The sequence below is a fragment of the Pan troglodytes genome, chromosome 13 (assembly GCF_028858775.2).
Source record: "Pan troglodytes isolate AG18354 chromosome 13, NHGRI_mPanTro3-v2.0_pri, whole genome shotgun sequence".
In the NCBI taxonomy this organism is placed as follows: domain Eukaryota; kingdom Metazoa; phylum Chordata; class Mammalia; order Primates; family Hominidae; genus Pan; species Pan troglodytes.
The window spans coordinates 54,897,550-54,916,579 of NC_072411.2; the positions used below are offsets into that span (position 1 = coordinate 54,897,550).

Below are 19,030 nucleotides of genomic sequence, written 5' to 3' on the forward strand. Positions count from 1 at the left end.
ATATAACTATACTTTGCCTACCTAGACTTTTTGTAGACTACTCTCACCTATCATGAGGAACCTAAAAGTTGTTCATGACAAAATAAGTGACCCCTTCGAAACAATTTTTTTTCTTTTATACTGTTTTGCTGTGCTGTAATCCCCAAATCCCTTGTATCATCAGGGTTCAATAGGAGAAAGAGACCCACAGGAGATATATATTAAAAGATTTATTGCAAGGAATTGGCTTGAGTGATTTTGGGGTCTGGCTAGGCAAGTCTGAAATCTGTAGGTCAGGTGGTCAGGAATTTGCAGGCTGAAACTTTCTAGCAAGGGGCGAAGCTGCTGTTCACAGGTGCAATTTCTTCTTTTTCAGAGAAGCCTCAGTTCTGCTGTTAGGCCTTTCAAGTGATTGAGTCAGGCCCACTCACGTATCAAGGATAATCATTCTTGCTTAAAGTCAACTAGTTATGGACTTGAATCATATCCACAAAATACCTTCACAGCAACATCTAGATTGCTGTTGGACCAAAAAACAGGGGACTGTAGCAAAGCAAAGCAACATCTCAAAAGAGCATCATATTCTTTCTTAATTTTAAAGATAGCAAAGGCAAGCTTGTTGCCAATCATTCCTGTCCAAGCAAGATCTAATTACAAAGAGTCATTGATTGTGCTTAGTTTCAAGGGAATCTTTTTAGTCTCTTTCATCATTCTTTGTTCATATTCATGAAAATAAAAAAAATAGTGTTTATAAAGCAATTATGTCACATAGCTTGTCTTAACTTTAGTGCTTTTTTCCTCCTTGAAAAGCTGTTTGGACTTGCAAAATGGGCTTCTGCAACCCAATTCTCTGAGGCAAAAGGGCTTTTGTCTCCAAACACATTTTCCTGAGCAGGTGCCACACTCTTCTATGTTCTATTGAGAGCAGTGGCAGCATTGCAGAGTGAATAACAATGGGACAGGCATGGGACTTAGAGTCAGAGACACTGAGCTCCAAGTCTTTCCTTATGAGCTCTGGTACCATGGGCAAATTACTCATTCTGCTTGAACCTTGATTTCCGCATCTATGGCATAGAGCTGTGATGGTACTTCCCTTCAGGAATTGTGATGATGATCGGAACAATTCCCTTCAAGAATTGTCATGGTGATAGTATTGGGAAAGTGACTGGTACATGGTAGACTCTTAACACACAACTACAATAATCATCTAACCAAAAACAATACCCTCTATTCTACTAAATGCTGTAATCAATATTCCCTTCCCACCAAAAAAAAACAAAAAAAACAAAAAAAAAACAACCCAAAGACCAGAGCACTAAGAGGAAAAAAAGCCTTGTGTTAATACCTTCAACATAAATATTATCCATATAAATGTCCATGTTAAAATATTGATAAAGACCAAAGGATATTTATTATCCAATTAGTGGTAATAAATCCTTCATGACGTCACATATTCTTTCTCTCTTCATTGGAATTGAGGAATTTGCATTTATTACATCTTCTAGTTTTATTATTGATCTTAAAAATGTCAGTCATAAAAAATGTCTCAGAGCCTGGATTTTACCACAGCAAGCCCCTTTTACCACTGTTACAAGTTGTCTTTTATTCACTCAGTATAACCAGATTTCTGCTAGTGTTATGTATATACTACACCTTATTTTAATATTAAACATTATAAATGGGAGATAATAAAATAAGCCAGGTCTTCTATAATTGGCAAAATATAATTCCTCTTCCCCTAGAAACAGAGAGTGTCAGTATTTTAAATCTCTGACTTTGTTTAGATCTAATATTTTGTGCTTCAGGCTCTTAAGAAATATGTACTTGAGTTCTTTGATTAGTGGCATGAAGACCGACCAATTGACAACACATTAGCGCATGCTGTGTAACAGGAATAATTTTATATCTCAAAACTTTTGAACCTGTACAAAACAAATAATGATTTCAGAAGAGTTGCCATAGTACTGGGTTTGGGAATGATTCTTTCAGACAGGGATAGCTTGGGATAAAGTTGCATATATAAATTAGTTTTGCTGCCTCTACTCTTCCCTAATTTTCTACCTTCCTAATTGTTGTTATTATCACATAGTCCTCAAGTTAGTTATGTCTGGAAATGTCCCAGGCCTCACGTGCAAGCTTGGCTGTGGAAGCTTGGTTAGAGGTGGTTAAGAGTAGAGGTGAAAAGGCCATTTTAGAGGTCTTGGCAGTAATTCAGGTGCAGGATAGAGAAGAGAGATGGGCACTAATTCAACAAAGGGGTGAAGGGGTAGGTTGTAAGCCATGAGTATAGAAGGGGAAGAGACAACACTTTAGGGATAGATAAGGGAAGAGAAACTTGTACTTTATCCTTTTGATGGAGGCTACTGAGTAATTTTAGAGTAATAGTGTTAATCACGTGCAAGCTTGGCTGCGGAAGCTTGGTTAGAGGTGGTCAAGAGTAGAGGTGAAAAGGCCATTTTAGAGGTCTTGGCAGTAATTCAGGTGCAGGGTAGAGGAGAGAGATGGGCATTAATTAACAAACTCATTCATCCTTCAACAAATCCTTAATGGAGTATTTACAATGTGCCATGTATGGGGGATACTGAAGTGAATGTGGATTGTCCCTTCACTCGTATTGCTTATAGGTCAGCAGGAAATTAGACAGAAGGGGTTCTTTTCATACTGTGTTTCCAAGTTTCTCCTTTGGGGATACAATGAAATATAGATGAAAGTATCTTTCTTTGGCTCAGCCCTACCAGTGTTCAAATACTGCTTCTGCCACTTTCTGCTTGAGGGGCCTAGGGCAAGTTACTTGCCCTTATTTGTAATATGACTATAATATTAGACCACTATTTATATCTTAGGGATTTTGTAAAAATGAGAGGATATAGAATATGCAGAAGACAATAATGCTGGTTCATGCTAGTGTAATATCTCAGTTCCCAGTCCAGAACTAAAGGAAGAATGAGAAATTAGGCAGGGGCCGAGCAGATGCCGGGATATGGGTCTACCACATGGTATATGTAGGATTTATAACTTGCTAGGGAGGTCAACCCCCAAAACAGTGTTGCATTAAGAAAGATGTTGCCCTTTCTGCCTTGTTTCTTTCTGAGTCCTGAAATAGTAGCAATCTTGAAGGAGGGGTCAGGTATGTCCAATGTAGAAGCTGCTATAATTTCTCTGCCAGGAAATGGATTGTTCCCTCTTCTTGGTTTCTTCATTTCCAAAATTGGTGACCTTTGACTTTGGCTGTATCCAGTTCCCCTGCTGTATACAACTGCTAGACACAGGAGCCAATGAATGACTATACTTCAATTCGGGTCAGAAAGTTGAGTTCATGGAGACAGGGGTCTAGTATTAGGAAAATATAAAGTGGAAAAAATAATGCAGAAAAGATCAATGGCTAGAGAAGAGGAAATGATGAGAGAATAACATCCATTTGGGGAAAGGGCCTTGGACTGGCCACTATTTATCAGCATTTTACATATCAAAGGCTCAACAATTGATGATTGTCAATTCACAATTTTGAGGCAGTAGAATGATCCCAGCATTAGCAGAATGAGAAGCGACTGAACACAAAATGGTCTGCAGGTGAGTAGTGCCCATCTGACAAATGCCTGTGGCCTGAGGACTAGCCATAATTGTTGTCCTTCAAATGTGGGTCTCACATTAAAAAAAATTCTATATAAAACAATATCAGGCCTTCCACCTGAGAGTGGATAATATCTCAAAGACAGTTCTTTTTGGAGACTGCAGTACAGGAAGTCACGAATGTCTATTCCATAGTTGCCACGGCAACATCTGCCTCTTATGACATGAAGGAAGATAGAGGTCATGTTGGTGGGCTGTTTAAATGTTGCTCTGATCATATCTTTTATTTCCGTGGGGAAAAAGAGAAGAGGGCAATAGGCAGGAAGAAAAAATAGGAAGAGAAAATACAATAAAAGAGGTAAAGGGATTTCTGTGAGTGATTTTCCAAATAGATTTTGTTATTGAAGAATTCATATGAATTTAATTGGATTTAAAGTCTAATAAGAGAATCCAAAATGAAATCTCTGACACTTGGAGGTATAATGAGTGTTCAAGTACAAGATGACACGATGGCCTATTTTCTATGTGGAGAGGGACTTAAAACTAGATGGTGAGGGTGAGAGAAGGAGGCCACAAAAGCAGTCACTTAAGATTTAGACCAAGTATAAGAACAGGTTTTCTTTAAATTAATACAGCTTCTTTTGATGATTTCCACCTGCTTTTTGAACCCACACTTTAGAATTACGTAAGACCTCTGTTAAAGTAGAGAATGGGATGGTATCAGTCAGGCCCAGTAAGGAAAACGGAACCAAAGAGGTAGCTTAAGAGTTACAAGGGAAATTTTACAAAGGTGCTGGAAAAGCTAAAGAATAAAGGGGATATTATGTTACATATATTTTAACACACACACGTGCTCACACATGCTCACACACACTCACATATCCTGTTGTTTCCCTTCCTTCCACTCTCTAATCCTTTGTTTTCCCGTTTTCCACCAGTGCCTCCTATTGACCAAACCTAAGAGGAAGCCAGTTGTCAATGGAGCCTGGGAAATGGTTGCATGGATCAGTTTCCTGTAACGCAGAGTAGAAGAGGGTTTTGAATGGATCTTAGAGACAAATGAAAGAGCATGGGAACGTGAGAGAAGGCTGGCATTATGGACTAGTGAAAAGTCTCAAGAATTGTAGAATACTTGAAAAGGAATGTGGATTTATTATTTGAAAGTGCATACCATATTAGACATTTTGTTTAGGGTTCTGAGGTTGTCCTAAGAAGAAAGGCCAGGACTTTGGATTTGATGCCCAGAGACTCTAGGTGCTGCTTTCTGTAGTATATAATCGATGGCATCAAAGATATCATTCAAGTTAGGGCAACCTTTTTCAGTATCAAAATGAGATTTGCCAAGATAATAAATTTGGAGAATAGAATGGATTTCTTCCCTAAATAATTAATTGTACATCTAAATTATTTCCCCCAAAAATACAAGTTTCAACTCAATTTTAAGAACTGATCAGACCAGCCTGGCCAACATGGTGAAACCCCGTCTCTACTAAAAATGCAAAAATTAGCTGGGTGTGGTGGCATGTGCCTGTGATCCCAGGTACTCGGGAGGCTGAGGCAGGAGAATCGCTTGAACCCGGGAGGCAGAGGTTGCAGTGAGCCAAGATTGTGCCACTGCACTCCAGCCTGAGTGACAGAGCAAGACTCCTTCTCAAAACAAAAACAAAAACAAAAAACAAAAACAAAACAAAAAAACCCCACAACTGATCAGAAAAGTGATCAAAGTTGAACTATGAGAAAAGCTAGCAATGTTAATGCCAGCTCTTTGCCAGAATCTCAGATGTCAGGGTCAGAATATCAACTTGGAGTCTAGAGTAGCATTTTTGGACAACCTATATGATCACCATCTTTATCCAGCCTTTCCTTAAACTGTTCTAGAGGTGGTGTCATCCTGAGGCAACGCATACCATTTTCAAACTGCTCCGTAAGCAAAGATTTCACTCTACTGAACCAAAATCTGCCTTCTGGAGTTTTCCTCCATTGGTCTGAGTTCTGCTATGTTGTGTCACACAGCAAGACTAATCCCTTTGCCCTGTGACATTCCTTCAAGTGTTAAAAGATGGAAGTCCCATCGTCCTGACCTTTTTCAGGTCAAATAGCCCTAGAATCTTCACAGATTCCTTCTATATAGAGTTCCATTGATGATTCTGGTTGGTTTTTCTTCTACCTCTACTATTGAGACACTAATAGATACTAGCAGATACTTAATACAAACTTAAAGTTCACCTATTCTGTGAGGCTTTATCATGATCCCCAATTAATTAGAGGCCCAGTCCCTGATCTCTTGGGGCTGATTTGTAACTCTATTATTTCAGCCAGCCTGGTTGTATATTGTTAGCCTCCTCCACTAGATTGTTTATGATGAGCAGGGATTGTGTCTTGACCATTTATTTTATTTTACCTTCCACAATGCTTAGGGCAATGTGTATGAGTATTAATAGTATTGTAGCAGTGTGTTGCATATAGAAGGAACACGAAAAGTAACCTATTGAAGATCCTGAACTGATGCTCTGCCACCAATTCTTGTATCCTTCCACAGCTCTGCATCTTTCCTCATGCAGTTTCCCCTTGCCTAGACTGTTCTGTTCTTTTTATCTTTATGGAGAACTCCTTTCTTTAAGATTCAACTCAAAATCCCAGCACTTTGGGAGGTCAAGGCAGGTGGATCACCTGAGGTCAGGAGTTCAAGACCAGCCTAGCCCACGTGGTGAAACCCTGTCTGTACTAAAAATACAAAAATTAGCCGGGCATAGTAGCAGGTGCCTGTAATCCCAGGTACTCGGGAGGCTGAGGCAGGAGAATCGCTTGAAGCCGGGAGGCAGAGGTTGCAGTGAGCCGAGATTTCGTCATTGCACTTCGGCCTAAGTGACAGAGTAAGACTCCGTCTCCAAAAAAAAAAAAAAAAAAAAAAAAAAAGATTCAAATATCACTTATCCTCTCTTTCTCTGGGCTTCCCTACCCTAGAAATTTGTTATGTAGAAGGGACCTTTGGTTTTGGAGTTAGGTAGATTTATGCTTGAAGCTAGCTCAATTATCACTTGCCTTGGCCAATTTACTTAGTGTTTTTATGGCTCAGTTTAAAAAAAATATGAAGTTTAGGGTATTTACTTTGCTGACTTCTTGAAGGGTTTAATAAAATAGTAAATATCAAGAACATTCCTGAAAGGCTGGCATACAGTGGACACTTAATATTTTTATCTCTCTATCATTATGGCATTTATATCCTTGTATTTAAGTTTTGTGGCTGTCTACTTTTTAAATTTTAATTGAATCTTACTTTTGTATTCCTGTAATAAAGCACTAAACAGATTTATTGAATTTAATTGTTTTATATTTATTATGCAGCTACTTCTGTGATGCTGAGAAATCTGTCTGTTGCTATCTACATACTGATGCTGTCCTGTATCGTAGCCAATAGTCACATGTAGCTAGTTATGTTTAAATTAATTAAAATTAAATAAAGCTGGTCATGGTGGTGCACACCTGTAGTCCCAACTAATTGGGAAGCTGAAGCAGGAGAGTTGCTTGAGTCTGGAAGTTCAAGACCAGCCTGGGCAACACAGTGAGAAACTGTCTCTTAAAAAAATATAAATACAGTTCCTCGGTCAAACAATATTAGCCACAGGCTAGTGGCTAGTTATTGTATTGTACAGTGCAGACAGAACATATCCATCATTGCAGAAAGTTTTTTTCGGACTGAGCTGCCCTAGATTGTAATAGTACTGCTCCAAACTCAACATAACATTACCAGCTTGGTCAGCTACTTCATCTATCATTCTAGATCTTATATTTCTAGCAATTCAAATTTTACTTTTTGGCAGTCAAATCATAACATTAATTCATATTGAACCTAAGATCAATTAAAACTCCCAGGAGTATTAATTTTTTTCTCTAGGTCCTTTCATAATGCTTGAAAATATAATATCAAGGGTTGGCAACTTTTTCTGTCAAGGACCAGATACTAAATATTTTAGGCTTTTCATGTCCTCCAGTCTCTGTTACAACTACTCAATGTTGCTGAAAAACAGCCATATGTGTGAAAGCAGCCATAGACACTATGTAAAGAAATTGGCATGGCTGTGTTATCTACAAAACCAGGCTGTGGGCAGTATTTTCTGATCTCTGGTGTCTTAGACCCTTTAGACTGCTATAACAAAATATCATAAACTGGGCCACTTATAAACAGCTGAGGCTTATTTCTCATAGATCTGGAGGCTGAGAAGTCCAACATCAAGGTAGATTTGGTGTCTGTTGAGGGTTATTTTTTCCTTAAGTCCTTACATGATGGAAGGGGCAAGGCAGCTCTCTGGGGCCTCTTTTATGAGGGCCCTAATTCCATTCATGAGAGTTCCACTCTCATGACCTAATCACCTCTCGGAGGCTTCACCTCCAAATATTATTACGTTGGTGATTAAGTTTCAGTGTATAAATTCCGGGGGCACACAAACATTCAGACCATAGCACCTGGTCTATGTTCACAGTCTTCACTGCTTCCTGCTGTGGTGACACAGTCAGTCACCCTTGCCTCTTCCCTCCTTTTTTAAGATCAAAGTAAATCTATCTCTAAGCACTCTTTTTGTCAGATTGGAGGGAATCTGATTACAGTTGGTACTGAGGGTCCCTATTCTCAAAGATTTCATAAGAATTCTGAGGCTTACCTAGTTCCCAGGAAATAAGGAAATATTAAGAAGCGCTATCACAAAATGCTTATTGTATGCTAGGCATTGTTTAAGACTGTTAGACTGAATAACTCATTTAAACCTCATACCAACCTCGCTTTACTAACGAGGAAACTGAGTTAAGAAGTTTAGCAACCTGACCAAGGTCACATCACTTGTAAGTGGCGAAGCAGTGAATCAAACCTAGACAATATTCCATTATTAGTCACTACATTATTAGTCACTTGAGCTTGCTTCAAGGCAGTGCCTGTGTTCTGTCTCCCAACTTCCATTCTCTAAATTCTTTTTTAATGTGAAAACTCTTCCTCTCTTCTCCTATTGCTCCCAAAGACTCCACCTCTCTCCCTTCACCCACACCCACCTCCTAAGCCCAGGATGTTAGCATAAATCTTCAAAGCTTTACAAAAGACAGGGAGAGAAGTTGCCTTCTAGCAGCTTCTTCCATGCTGAACAAATTTATTCTTTTTGGCAAACCCACTGGACACAATCTCAGTAGTCTTCTACCTGTCCTCTTGGCAGCATTTGACATGAGGGCCACTCATTTCTCCTTGAAACCTTTTTTTCTTCAGATCCCTGTGCCCACATTTGACTTTCCTCCTGCCTCTCAGGCCAATCTTTCTCAAACTCCTTTGAGCTTTCTCTTTTTGACCTTTAAAGACTGGCTCACTCCCAGACTTATTTTTCTTCTTACCCTACATACTTTCTCTGGGTGATCACATCAAGCCAAGGGCTTTCGCTACTCTTTGCATGAAGATTGATCCCACATTCTTATCCTGGAACTTTCTGCACTCCAATCTTACCAACTGCTTAAGCAATTTGTCCACCTGTGTGTCTCATGAGCAAATACAGCTCAGCATTTGTTAAGCAGAAATAATTATTTTCCCTCTGAAGCCTGCTGTTTCTCTTATATTCCCTTCCTCTTTGAATAGGTTTCCAAGCCAGAAATCTGCATGTCATCCGATTCCTCCTCTGACAGCCGTACCAATTACCAAGTCCTGGGAGTTTTGAAATACATTGGAAATCACTTTCAAATCCACCCACTGCTCATGCTCCTGACTGCCACTTGCCTTCTTGCTTATATTTCTGCAACCATCTCATAATTGGCCTTCCTTCAGTCAGACTGGTTCTCCTTCCAGAGACTAGGTCTTACAATACAGCCCAAGTGGTGTTCCTAGTATACAAGTTGAATCATGTTATTCTGCATAAAATCCTTCAGGGGTTCCTTGCTGCTCTTGGAATTAAGCATGAATTTCTTCAGCTAGCCAACAAGACCCTTCATGATCCTGACCACTCAGACCTCTCCAGGCATATCACTGAGTGTTCTTCTCTGCTTTGGGCCCTGGTCATGCTGACTCACCCACTCTGCCTGGCCCTGGAGTCTTTCCACATGCTCTTCCCTCAGCTTGGAACACTTTTTTCTTACCCTTTGTCCTCTTGGCTAACACTTGCCCATTCTACAGGTTTCTGCGGGGATACAGATTTGTGCTCAGATGTTGTTTCCTTTAAAAGCCTTCTGTGACTTCTGGAAACCTCCCACAGTTCCACAATTCAGGGTTAGGTGCCTCCTGTCTACTCTCATCACATTCTAGTCATAGCAGCATTTATCACATTGTGTTGCAATTGCCAGTAGGCATCTGGTCTGTCTCAGAGACTCAGCTCTATGAAGGCAGGGAGGGTTGATCTTTTTTTACCATTATAGCCTCAGTGCCTTGCACAATGCCTGGTATAAACTATAAATATTTGTTGATTAAAAATGATCAAGAACAGAAAGGAACATGGATTCGGGGGGGTGAAAAAATACTTTGGGTTTAAATCCTGGCTTTTCAAAGAGGACGAACCAGGGTGAGCTGGCAGGCAGCATAGCAGCATGGCAGAGCTGAGCAGGGCTGAGATGAAGGCTCCCCATTTGGATCACTGCCAGGACTCCCAAGGACAAGAAGGAAGTTGTGCTGTTTGACCAAACCTTGGTTCAAGGAATACAAAGACAAAATCTCTTGGAGGTTTAAGGCTCAGCAGGATCAGCTGATCCTGATCTTTGCAGACAAGATCCTCAAGGATGGGGACACACTGAACCAGCATGGGATCAAGGACAGGCTCACTGTCTATCTGTTCACCCAGAAGTCTCAGAAGGCTCAAGTTGTGGCTGCTGCTACTGCTTCCTCACCCTCAACTCCAGACCCTGCCTCAGCATCCTCCACTGTGACTACCCACCATCCTGCAAGCCCTTCATCTCTGGCTGTACCACTTTGGATGCTGGTGGTAGAAGCCAGAAGAGCAGTGGGGAGGCAGTTGCCTTTTTAGGGGTTGGGTTGGGGCCTTTTAGTGCTACTGCATCCAAACTCTCTGGTTTTGGGGCATCCTGGGGCTCAGCAGCATGGACTTGGGCTCTATCAACTTTGTAGAGCTACAGCAGATGCAGAGGCAGCTGATGTCCAAACTTGAGATGCTGTTGCAGATCTTAGAGAGCCTTCTGGTCCAAGACATGATGTTTATCCCTGGCCTGATGTGCCACAGATCATGGCCAACACCCAGATGCGGCAGCTGATGGGGAAGAACCCCAAGATGAGCTACTATACTCCCCAACTCAAGTTCACGAGGCAGGTGATAGAGCTTGTTTGGAATCCAGCATGATGCAGGAGATAATGCAGAACCAGACCAGGGCCTGAGCAACTTAGAGAGCACCCCCAGAGGCTGCAATGCTCTCTACTGCATGTATACAGACATACAGGGGCCCATGTTTAGTGCTGACCAGGAACAATCCCTTCCCTTCCTTGTCTAGGGACCTAGCTCATCCTCCCAACTGAGAATTGAGAGCCCCTCCCTAACCTGTGGAATCCCTCACCCCATATCTCCCAGGTTCCTGGGTCTGGTGGGGAGGGCACTGGAGGATTGGGGGCCAGCCAGATGCACTTGACAGTGTCAAACTTCTTTGCAATTAATGCAGTTAGTCTGTGGTCAGGGATGTTCAATAGCCCAGGAATATAGGCCCTCCTCTGCAGATCTTTGAGAACTCCCAGATGATGCAGAATGTGATCTCAGCTCCCTGCATGGATAGCATGATGCAGATGCTTACCCAAAACCCTAACTTTGATGCTTAGATGCCACTTTTTTGGGGAACCCCTAGGTGCAGGAGCAGCACTGCCTGCAGCTCTCAGTCTTGTAACAGATGCAGAATGTGGAGTCACTCTCACTTTTTGTCAATTCTTGCAGATGCTGTTGTAGATACAGCAGGGACTGGAGACTTAGTGGACTGAGGCTTCTGGCTGGTACCCAGCCTTGATTCCTTTGGGATGTTTCAGACTCCAGCACCCTTGGCAGACAGCAGCATCAGGTCTGTGCCCAAGTCTCCCACCTCTTTCCCAGCCATGCCAGGCACAACTTCCCTAACAGGGTCTTCTGATGCCCAGCAGTAGTTCATGAAGTAGATGACCCAGCTTTTGGCTGGATGTGGAAACTCACTGGTGCAGACACCAGAAGCGAAATTTCAGCAGCAACTGCAACTGGAGCAGCTCAACAACATGAGCTCAATGGTGGGGCCAACCTGTAGGCCCTGATTGCCAAAGGAGAAGACAGCAACTCAGCTATTGAGAGACTCCTGAGCTCCCTGCTCTCTTATTCCCTTCGCCTGTGCCTCCTGCCTCTCCCTCACTTGATGCTAGCATTCGGTTCCTCTGTCACATCTTATCCTCTGCAGTTTTCTGTCCCTTCTCTCTTCTCTCTCGTCTTCTCCAAACAGCTGAAGTGACTTTAGAGGCATGAGCCCCAACCCTGTAGGTCTGAGCATTTTGGTTTTACTGTGCGCCTCTAACAGAATCTTCTCTCCTCGTCCTCCCTGAGCAGAGCTATTTAAAAATTTTTCACAATTTTGATTGGTCCTGCTTCCTTGTCCCACACCACCTTTTACAATCTTCAAATTTCTCAGTGGCAGGCACAATCAAAGAAGGAACCAACTATCTAGCTTTCTGAAACAGGATCTTCCATCTGCACCACTAGGTAGGGTTTTGTTCATCTCATGTTTACTTTTGGTGACTCTCTTCTTCCTCTGTCTGTACCTCCTCTCACCGCCCACCCACTCCTCAGCCTGATTAGTGGTAGAATTCACACTCTGAAGGAAGGGTAAGTGAAACAGGCTCCTCAGCCCCTATTCTGGTCACTTCATCCAGTACTCTTTCATGGGCTCTGTTAGGACTCCCAGGGCAAAGAGGAAGATACCTGTTTCCCTTTCTGAAGGAGGAGATAAGACACAGCTCTCTGGACAGGAATTGAGAAGCTCTGGACCAGCCCAATGGAGATTGATGCAGAAGAAGAGAGAATGAGATTTTTCTGGAGGAAGCAAATGGGGAAAGACAGCCTGGGTATAAGGCTGGGAAGTTGGAATTGACAGTCAGGGAGTGAAAGCATAATAGCTCTTTCAGGCAGCTGAAACCAGGCCTGCATCTGGTAGAGGAGACTTGGAGATGCTAATGGAACTGGAAGAAAGGGGCTCAGTGAAGCTAAGTGTATGGCCCACAAGTGGTCATATTGGCTCCACTTCCTCAAAGACACATGTTTATGCACGTGTGGGTACATGTGCATACACGTGTGTACACACACACACATACACACACAATTCCGTGAACCCAGGACCTGCCTGTGTTTCCACATCTTTAAAATGGGAAAACAGCAGAATATACTTTAAGGTTGTGAGGATTGAGTGAATGTATATGAAGTGCTTAGAGGGCCATGGGAACAGTAACCATTATTATTGCCTTGCATAACAAGGACATTGTCCCTCCCTAAAGGGGAGAATAATGCTTAATTTTCATTCTTATTTTCTTTTTGGAAGGGTAAAAAAGAGAACGGGAGTTGAAAGTGTTATTCCAGATAAAAAATGAAACACTGCCACTCTTCTATAGCTGAGAATACTATATTAAATACTTGAAATTTGCCAAGAGAGTAGATCTTAAATGTTCTTACCACAAAAAAGGAAGACAATTATGTAAGTTGAGGTGATGAATATGTTAATTACCTTGATAGTGGTAATCACTTTATAATAAATATGTACGACAAAACATCACATTGAACACCATAAATATATACAATTTTTATTTATGAATCCTACCACGATAAAGCTGGTAAAAAAGAAAACAACAGCAACAAACAGCCGCTGTCATTCTTTCAGACATTGGGCCCCTTCAGGGCTTAGGAGAAGATGATCGTAAAAATCTAGACTTCTTCTCAAGACAGATTAAGTATGGATTTGTGCTAAACCCTCACTTCTTCAGGGATTTTCTGAATATCATGCACACAGAAAAATACTGCTGTGCCTTGTGAAGTTATGGGCTCATATGAGAACAATTATTTACAAAGTTGATGTGGAATCATTTTTAATGTTGTATATGATCAGAGAAGATGCTGGCGGGTTGCTTTTAATATGTGATTTTTCAGATTTATAATAAAGGTTTCTTTTTTCTGAATTTTCACTATTCCTCATTTTACACTGCATGAAGAAATACACATAACTCAGTTCTAATCCTTTAACTCTCAGAGAAAAAATTTCCATGTCAGTTTTGGAAGTTTCCAAGAAATGGTGTTTCTTCTGAGAGGCTAAGAGCACAGCTTGGGGCAATTTAATACACAAATGAACAGATAACGGAAGGGAGTCATGACAATGCCATAGTTCTGTAAGTAGCAAATAACTTTCCTACAATTAGAAGGTGCATGATTTATGATGACAGTCACCGAGAAAATAAACAGGGAGACTGAAAAACCCTGGGTCCCACAGGGGAGGATGAGTGTGGGAGCAATGGAGGGTAAAAATCCCCAAAGAGCTGGATAATCCCTGTGTTAGGACATTATGTGTTGCTGTCTAATACCTGAGGCTGGGCAATTTATAAAGAAAAGAAGTTTATTCAGCTTACGGTTGTGCAGGTTGTACAAACATGGCACCAGCATTGGCTTGGCTTCTGGTGAGGCCTCAGGAAACTTTTAGTCATGGTGGAAGGAAAGGGGAGCAGGCACATCACAAGATAGAGGCAGCACATGTGGGGAAGGTGCCACTCTCTTTTAAACAATCAGATCTCTTGTGAACTCATTACCACTCATTACTGGGGGGAGGGCACCTAGCTATTCATGAGGAGTTTGTCCCCATGACCCAACACCTCCCACTAGGCCCAACCTCCAACACTGGGCGTCACATTTCAACGTGAGATTTGGAGGGGACAAACATCCAAACAATATCAAGCTCCAAGCTCTAGCATGCTAGCCTAGAGAAATAACAATCCCTAGAAGGGATTGTCATTTAAATAAGGTTAAATTTGTACAAATATGGTAACGCTATTTTAATCTCCTTGCATTAATGGAAAGCTTTTTTTTCCTCTGATAATATTTCTTTTCCACCTTTTTCTAATGGGAGAAGATTGGAAAGTAGAGACCCATGGAGAGTTATCTCCTGACATCATAAGAGATAATCTTGGAAGATTGTCTGTTTGTCAGGAGATAACTGTCTACGGGTCTCTTGCATTTCTGTGTATCTTGTGAGTAGAGGCACTGGTTGCCTTTGTTTCAGATTTTTGGTTCAAGGATGTTTGTATAGCAAACAGCCTTGAAAGATAGCAATAAAGACAGTATCTCCCTGCAAGGAAAAGAGCAGATATGCTTACAGTTTGGGAAGGTAGAGATGGATTTTTACTTCAGAGCAAAGGCAGGCATTTTACTGCACTGATGATTTATTGCACATTATAAAATATTTGGCTTCCTGAAGCTCAGGGTCCCTCTCCTATAATTCAACTCACTGCATGTGCAGGTGTTCCCTGGCCCCTTTCACATCCCCCTGGGGAAACTGGGTCACCCAAACTGACACAAGAAAATAAATGATAACATTCTGGCTACTGTTATCACTGTGAGTAATAAAGTCCATTGTCTCTGACCTAGGAGGCTATGTCTTCTGCCAGTATCCATGAAACTGTGCTAGGCCAATTTCCTGTTTGCAAATAGGGTAAAATTTCAGACCCTTCAAGATTCTTCTTTTTCTCACAAAAGTTACATTATATTTTTTGTTAACTGCCTGATACACCTCTAAAATATGTCTTTTCCTACACATGAGGGGAGTTGATAAAGTCTGTGGAAGAATGGAATTAAGAGCTGCAAATAAAAGTTGTGAACTTTATGTCTCAACATAAGCTCCATCAAGGTCAACACACTTCTGTAAGTGATGATACCAGCCATTTAGTCCCTTTTTTTTCATTTAGTCCATCTATAAAGAACTGAGGGTCCTGAGAATTTAACCATGTCACTGCAGTCTTTTTACATTATTAACTGAAGAAAAATGGATACCCTTTAAGATTAGGAAACAAAAACCAATCAGAAGGAGCCAAATCAGGACTGTAAGATGAGTGCCTAATGATTTGCTATCAAAACTTTTGCAATATTGGCTATGTTTGATAAGAGAAATGAGCAGAAGCATTGTCATGGTGGAGGACTCTCTGATAAAGTTTTCCTGGGTGTTTTTCTGCTAAAGCGATGGCTATCTCAAACCATTCTCCTAATAGCCAAATATTATCATCCTTTGGTCCTTTAGAGAGTCCACAAGCAAAACGTCTTGAGATCTCAAAACACAGTTGCCGTGAAGTTTCCTCTTGATCAATTTGCTTTTGCTTTGATTGGACCACTTCCACTTTTTGGTACCCATTGCTTTGATTGTGCTTTGTCTTCAGGATTGTATTGGCAAAGCCATGCTTTATCTTCTGTCACAATACTTTGAAGAAATTCTTCAGGATCTTGATCCCACTTATTTAAAAATTCCATTGAAAGCTCTGCTCTTGTCTGTAGATCTGGGTGCAATGGTTTTGGCACCCGCTGCGTGGAAAGTTTGCTCGACTTAATTTTTTCAGTCAGAATTACGTAAGCTGAACCAACTAGGATGTCTATGGTATTGGCTATTGTTTGTGCTGTTAACCATCGGTCCTCTTCAATTAGGGCGTGAACAATATGAATTTTTTCCTTGAAAATTGATGTGGATGGTTGCTGCTTCGGGCTTCATTTTCAACATTGTCTTGTCCCTTCTTAAAATAAGTTATCCACTTGTAAACTTCTGGTTTCTTTCAGGCATGGTTCTCCTAAACTTTTCATAAATCAAAAACTTTTCACCATTCTTCCACCCAAGCTTGACTATAAATTAGATTTTTGTTCTTGCTTCAATTTTAGCAGCATTCATGTTGCTCTGATAGGGACACCTTTCAAACTGATAGCTTATCCTTGGTGCCACAAGCTAGATCCTGTGCAGAGAGGTTATAACAAGTTGGTATGTTTATTTTGATGCAAAAAATTTAAATCCATGCATGGGTGTTTTCATAATATGCATTTTCTGCAAATGTTTTGAAGACCCCCTCATATTTTTGGTGAAAAATCTTTGATTATTTTTTCTTTTGATTAGGATTTGGTAATCCTAATCTTTTCTTTCTGTAGAAAGAAAGAAAGAAAAGAAAATTTCACTTGGTTGTGAAAATTTCTAGCATGGTTGATGGAAATTAATTTTTTCAGTGTTAATAATTGGGATGTATAAACTCTGACTCACACACAGATTACTCCTAGTTTGTAAGCCTGCTGTAGGTTTGTGTTTTAAGAGCAGATGAATTCAGAAAATTCTATTTCACAATATTCCCATCAAAAATACATATGAAATATAATATCTAAATATATATGCATGAGAGTTATAATTGTATGTGCTGTTTATAGTTAGTATATTTCTAACAAGATAGGAAGGAAAGCTAAGTCCTCTACTTACAGTTTTACACATCTGATGATTGGAAGAATTTTCCACAGACTATTTTCTGACTCCCTCCATTTCAAAGTTTATTTCTTCTCCACTACTGCATACATCTAGATGTGCAGGCATCTTGGGAACATTTGTAATGAGATTTGATGTGTGATGCGAGGATTTTGTGTGGTGTTGCCAAGAGAGCCAGTACAGTGGGCAGGGGGAGAACCCCTGGATATCACATGGCATGTGGAAATGACTCTCAGCCATGAACACATATCCACTAAACCCCAACCAAATGGGTCTCTGACTCAATTTCCCCTGAGCTGGATCCCCTGATCACCTTTGTCAACTGTACCCCAGTCCATGTGAGGATAAGTGTGCAGACAAGCAAACCAGAATGGGAAGAGACAGTCAGTGATCTTAACTAACTGTGGTAAGTACTTTCTTTTGCAAATTTTACAAAACTATGCAACCCCGTGACCATATTTGCTACACGACCCTCTGACAGTCTGGAAAGGGACTGATTGTAGGGCTCTGTCAGTGGACTGTGAGAACAGGGCAGGGTGGGACAGTCAAGCCAGTCTTCATCCAGCCCAGCACCAGGTACAAATAGGATCTGAATTCACACCACTCATTTCTTTTGTTTTTTTTTTTTTTGATGACACAGCAATGTGAAAGCAGACCGTCAGACTCTAAATAGAACACAATCCTTTCCACCCATAATCTCGCCAGCCTGTCTCTTCTATTTATGGCCCTTTCTAGGTCTTGTCTTTCTTAATTCTTTTTCTTTTACTTCTTTTTAAAGTATAAATAATCTGTGCACATGACTCACGATTCTTGACAATGCTTTTCCCACATTTTATTCTCAGAGAGTTGAGTACATTTTCTTTGCTCTGTATTAACAATGTCTTATTTTGAAGTTCCTTTATACCATTTTTCTCTTATTCCTTGTCTCAGTCACCTATAAACAACACACACACGTTCTCCTACCATTATTAATAATTTCATGCATTGCCTATGAAACTCTCTGTCTTCTTCACTATCCATCCTGAGACACCTCCCTTGGGAATATCTTTCTGTTTCTTTCCCGGATTCCCAGATGCCTCAATTCCAGTGGCCTCTAATTTTTAAAATTGCTCGATTACCTGGTTTGAACTTACACTTTATCAGTCAAAATTGTTTTGCCTGCAAGACCTCAAATTCCGAAGTTTCTTTCACTTTAACTCTCCTATTTATTTTTAAAATTGATGCATAATAGATGTACATATTTTGGGAGTTAATGTGATAAACTTAATATATTTATATTTATAATTTGTAAAGATCATATCAGTATAATTGGGCTATTCATCATCTTAAATATTTGTGTTATTAAAAATATTTGTGTCTTAAATATTTGTGTTTTATTTATGCTAGAGACATTCAAATTATTATCTTCAAGCTATATTGAAATATATAACAGATTATTGTAACCTATAGTTACCTTACTGATTTATCAAACACCTCCTGATTTATGAAACACTACTAGGTTTTATCTTTTCTATCAAACTTTATGTTTGTACCCATTCCTTTTTTTTCTTCTTTTTCTTTTTCTTTTTGAGACGGAATCTCGCTGTTTCTCCCAGGCCGTACTGCAGTGGCGCGATCTTGGCTCACTGCAAGCTCCGCCTCCCGGGTTCACACCATTCTCCTGCCTCAGCCTCCCGAGTAGCTGGGAGTATAGGCGCCCGCCACCGCGCCCTGCTAATTTTTTGTATTTTTAGTAGAGACGGAGTTTCACCGTGTTAGCCAGGATGGTCTCGATCTCTTTACCTCGTGATCCACCCGCCTCAGCCTCCCAAAGTGCTAGGATTACAGGCGTGAGCTACCGCGCCCGGCCTTTGTACCCATTCTTAACAAGCTTTTTGCCCTCACCTTTTCTTTCAGTCCTTTGATATGCTTCTCTCAGTTGTCTTATTACTTAATATTTATTATATATTGTTAACTTGGAATGTGCTAAATACTGTGCTATGTAAAAATTTATTTCTCAAAGCAAATTATGGGAATAGGTGCTGTTATATCTTGA

General features: G+C 40.6%; 1 long non-coding RNA gene across 1 annotated transcript in view; it reads left to right on the forward strand.

Annotated features, from left to right (window-relative positions):
• The first annotated feature begins 3,518 nt into the window (after nucleotides 1–3,518).
• LOC134808084 (uncharacterized) overlaps nucleotides 3,519–19,030 on the forward strand; it is an 89,889-nt gene continuing 74,377 nt past the window's right edge. Inside the window, exon 1 of the long non-coding RNA XR_010150282.1 lies at nucleotides 3,519–3,549. This is a non-coding gene — a long non-coding RNA (uncharacterized LOC134808084). The remainder of the gene's footprint in view (nucleotides 3,550–19,030) is intronic.